Raw genomic sequence first — 5,548 nt, forward strand, 5'->3', positions numbered from 1 at the left:
TTCTTTCTTTCTTTCTTCCTTCCTTCCTTCCTTCCTTCCTTCCTTCCTTCCTTCCTTCCTTTCTTTCTTTCTTTCTTTCTTCCTTCCTTCCTTCCTTTCTTTCTTTCTTTCTTTTTACCTTGATCATAAGATTCTGTTCTTGAAAACGCATTTTTTTCCATTCATTTCTCCCTTGAGATTTTTACCAATTTCAAAACCCCTGTATAAACATTGATTTCTCTGCACAGGCCATTCTGACATCTTTAGATAGAATTCACCACTTACCCTGTATACTGAAATTTTCAGATTTCTGTATCAAAAAAAGGATCTCATTGTAATTATATATGTGTTTCAATTTAAAATTGAGAACAGGGTGGCCTTGACCTAGCACCCTGCCTGGAACATTGCATGTGATTGAAAATTATTACTTAACCAATGAGCTTTCATATTCATTTACCTACTGGCTTCAACTACTATGGATTTATGATTTAGAGAATGCATAATATAACTACATTAATTGAAAGCTAAAGCACAGGGGCAACTGCCATCTAAAGGATTTATAAACTCAAGTCATTGTCTTATATCACAAAGTCTGATAAAAATTTGGCTTTTAGAGTCTAACAGGATTTAATTAGATGACATCAATTCTTCCATTTGGTGAAATGGATTTTAGCTTAAGCAATCATTTATTCAATTCTCCAGAGAACATAGCTTCGGTTTACTGATATGAAAGCTGTTTAATCTTTCAAATTCAGTTCTACTTTTAGTGCAGAGGCTGCCAACATAAGAAGAAACCTGAAGGGAACTTGCACTGTGTACTGAATGCACCTAGAGGGGCCTCAGGTTCAGACATTGTGTCTGTGGGGTAGTGACACAATAGTTACTAGCCACTGATAGTGATGAAAAACTAAAAACTTCTTTGAGAGTAGCTCTCAGGGAATGAAAGAAAATTTAATGAATGAAATGTTAATGAATAAATTTTAAAGGGAGTATTTTAAATTTATCAAGAATGTACCATTTGGCCCATTGCTATCAGAATAAATTTCATAATGTATATGATCATTTTTCTCTTGTATACTACTTGAATACTAATGACGGAAATAATTTTAGGTATTTATAAAGTTTCAATCCTATGTTGCTCAAAATGTACAAGCATCTAAAGTATTCCTGCCACATGTTCTGTATGGAAAGCACTGTGAGATGATTATTGGTCCATTATCCTCTCTTTGATATTAGTAATATTTGTTTTGCCATGATCAAAATTCCTGTTAAAAACTGCTCAAAGTTCACAAAGCTTATTTTGTCTCATGGTTCCAGAGATATTTCAGTACATCATGATAGGAAATGCATGACAGCAGGAGTGGCTCCACCCATAATGCTGGAAACATGTGTGAGATACGTATTTCACATGGCCAAAGGCCAGAAGCAGGACTAATGTTGACAAAGTCTCACCCAGTGACTTCTGCCAGTCAGACTCCATATCCACAAGATTCTACAACCTTTAAAATTGAACTCCATCCTGGGAACATGGTATTTAAAGCGTAGGCCTGTGGTATAACTTTATCATTTAAACCATAATACACTCCTCAGAAAAATAATCTCCTTGTGAGATTATTAAGCAAGGGACTTTTGGTTATTCACAACACTCACTCTTCTTCATCCTTTGACTCAAATCTTGGGTTTTCTGTTTGTTTGTTTGTTTGTTTGTTTGCTTGTTTGCTTGTTTGCTTGCTTGCTTGCTTGGTTTGTTTTCTTTTTTCTGGGTGATCATCCCTATAAAACATCTCCATGATTATGAGGCAATTGATGTAATCTGAAGCATTAGTGGTGGATAACTGGATCAAAGAAATCCTCAGCACATTGCAGTCTCCTGAAACTATTACTAATACAGGAGTGGGCTTCTGGCTTAGTTCTCCCAATCAGACTAAAATGAAAGGCCTATCATCAGTCTTTGGGTGTTTATTTCTCACTTGATGTACATAAGGAACCATGTTGCTCCAGTTTCTGCAAGCAGTAATCTAATGGCAATAAGGAAAGGACCTTGGGAGACTTGGCCAGCCAGAGTAGAGCAAAGAGACAAACATTCTAGGTCCCTGAGTTAAGATTAAAGTTACTGAATCAAATCCTCTTGCAGATGATAACTGCATAATTGTAATGCAACACAGTAGCATTCCTTCTTGTTTATATCAGGATGATTCACAGCTTCTGCTACTGTAATTGAAACTACACTAACTGATACATTACAGGAACAGCTAATTACGATTATTGAAGATGCAAAAGTTTGGGTTGTACTCAAAAGAAAAGTTAAAGCTACCCCAATTCAGTGATTTACATAATTGTTCTCATACTACAAAGCAATTAGCTATAAATCATATCCAATGCACATAAGAGAATAATTTTCTAGGGAGCTGGAGGAAGAAGGTTACATATACAATGTAATGAATAGCAAATATTGTTTAAACTATGGGAATAAAGACTCTGTTCTGCTTATTTCTAAAGGAAGCAGGTTTACCTAACTTAGAATTAATACCCTGTTCCCAGTTGCAAAGGCACTGATGTTTATGGAGTCCTTTAGGAAGCTTGGCACTCTCCTGGGTACTCTTCAGAGTCATAGAGTCAGCAATTATTCACATAAGAGAGGTGGATTCTTCATACGTTCATGTATTAGAGAAGGAGATGAAATGAAAATCCTTCCTATTCTGCTTCATCTAAATTCCACATTTGTATTTTCAAGAACACTTTACTCAATCAAGTCATAGTTCCCAATAAATTACAGGATATAGATAGATAGATAGATAGATAGATAGATAGATAGATAGATAGATAGATAGATAGATAGTTTCCCTTATCAGCTGCATGCATAGTTAGTCCCAATACATCCACATAACTCAGGATATACTCTTAAAGCATTGGCAAAACCTAACATTTTACAAGGATCAATGCTAGGTAAGACTGGTGATTAACCCTCAACACTCTGTAGCCTTTATAACACTTATCATTAGTAGCTAGATAGGAGGAAGCTTCCTGGTAAGTTCCAAATTGATTTATCTGTATCCTGTGACCGACATGTGTGGCATTTCAGCAATTATTCTCTTACCACCGAGTTCTGGTAGGAAACCAAGAGCCGTGTCAATAGCCTGTATAGGGGTGGGGAGGGGGCATCTCTGTGACACTGCTGATCAACAGTTCTAGGGGAAGTATCTCGGGGAAGTATCTATCTGGCACTGAACCTTTTATTTGAAAACCCATGACTTAAAGGATGAGCAATGAATTAGTCAGGGTTCTTCAGAGTCATAGAACTTATAAAATGTCTCTCTATATTGAGGGAATTTCTTGTGATGACTTACAATCTTCAGTCCAACTAACCTAACAATAGGCAGCTGTGGACAGAAAGTCCAAAAATCTAGTGGTTTCTCAGTCCCTTGAGGCTAGTTGTTTCAGATGGTCTTCTGTAGCAGTAGGTTCTAACAAATGTGCTGGCAAGTAAGTGCAAGCAGCAGAAGAAGAGTGCATCTTTCTTCTTCCAATGTCCTTTTATAGGCCTCCAGCAGAAGGTATGGCCCAGGTTGAAAGTGTATACCACCTGGAACTTGCTTTGTCCCAGGGCTGATATTTGAACTCACAGATTTCCTTGCCTTGGACTCCTGGGATTAAAGCTTAGCCTGAGCCTATGCTTTTCATGGCCACTGTGCCTCAAGTTCTATATGCCAAGATACAGGTCAGAAACTTGTGTCTCCCAACCTCAAGATCTGAATCACAGGTGTACTCTTCAGTTCTGCATTGTACTTCATTCCAGATATAGTCAAGTTGATAACCAGGAATAGCCATTACAAACATAAACCCTGTATAGTGTAACTCAAGTTAAATACTTTTACATGACTGGTATATATATGTATTATATACATACACATACATCACACACATACAAACATGTATATAAAATATAAGATATGCCTATGATTGCAAAAGTTGTATGACTGTGATAGGGGTAACCAGAAACTTTATAATTGGATTTAAGGCCCACTCCACAGGAACAAGCATATGGCTGGTACCATAAATCTGGCCAAGGATTCATAGTTGGAGAGCAAACAGACCCTAGAGGTGAACCTAATACTATTATTTTGCTAATTGTCAATAGCATAATATTGCCCTCTGAATTCAAATCACTCTACCCATAAATTAGTACAACTATTAGACCTCATCAGAGAAATTTCACTGTGTAATGTATCAACTTAAAAACTCACAACTAGTAAAAGCAAAAAGAAAAATTGTCAGTTCTACATTACACTCCTATCCAACGCTCACAGACCATTGTGGAAAAGAGAGACAGAAATATTATTTAAAACCCCCAAAACAGGGATGGGTGGAGAGAATGGGGTGTTCTGGACATATCAGAACCACTGCAGTGATCAACTCACAGCAGCTGTGGTGGCCTGCACAAGGTAAAACCAATCAATGCCTAGCATAGAGTTGGAAGGGGTTCATGGCCCCTTCCATCTTTCCTGAATGATCTTGGATCCTAGGTGAGTATCAGTAAAATATTTGCTGTGCAATTATGAGGAACTAAATTCAGGACCCTCCAAAGTCACTTAAAAGGCAGATACAGCTGCACACACACATAACCCCAGCACTGGGGATGTATTAAAAGGTGGCTTCTTGGGACTTGCTGGCCCACCATCCTAGGTAAATCAGTGAGCACCAAGTTCAATGATTGTTTCTGTCTCAAAAAGTAAAATGTGTGACAATTAATAATTGTTTGACACCAGCCTTTGGCTCTACATACAACCATATACATACATGTGTGAATATACACACTCATACATAGAAGGAGTCAGTCAATAGATACCTGTCACAGTACTGTTTAAATATTGGATTATTAAGGACAGATGGATGCTAAATAAAACACTAAAAGGATGCTCATTTTTTAAACCAATCATCAGGTATAATAGATCCACTAATTTGACACTGTTCATCTGGCAGATTAAAAGAGCACTGCAAAAAATGCTTCTCCATCTTGGTTCCAGGACTCCACCCAACTTAGGAACTTAGTCTGCACAGGTGAGAGTGTGCACCACAGAAGCTGACAGCTTCTGTGACCTGCCAAAGCAACAAAGTTTCTGGGAAAGATCCTGTTTTGGGCCTTCTTCTTCGTCCAGGAAGAGGTCCAAACGCAAGATAACTGTGCACCTTCCCTGTAAGAGGAGAGCTTGCCAGCAGAGAGTGCTCTGACCACTGAAACTCAGAGAAGAGAGCCTGTCTCCCAGGTCTGCTTATAGACAGTAACAGAATCACCAGAAGAAAAATCTCTAAACAGAGACAACTATAACAACTAACTCCAGAGATTACCAGATGGTGAAGGTAAACGTAATAATCTTACTAACAGAAGCCAAGACCACTCACCAACATCAGAACCCAGCACTCCCACTTCGCCCAGTCCAGGGAACCCCAACACACCCGAAAAGCTAGACCCGGATTTAAAAGCATATCTCATGATGATGGTAGAGGACATCAAGAAGGACTTTAATAACTCACTTAAAGAAATACAGGAGAACACTGCTAAAGAGTTACA

Source organism: Mus caroli, chromosome 15 (genome assembly GCF_900094665.2).
Source record: "Mus caroli chromosome 15, CAROLI_EIJ_v1.1, whole genome shotgun sequence".
In the NCBI taxonomy this organism is placed as follows: domain Eukaryota; kingdom Metazoa; phylum Chordata; class Mammalia; order Rodentia; family Muridae; genus Mus; species Mus caroli.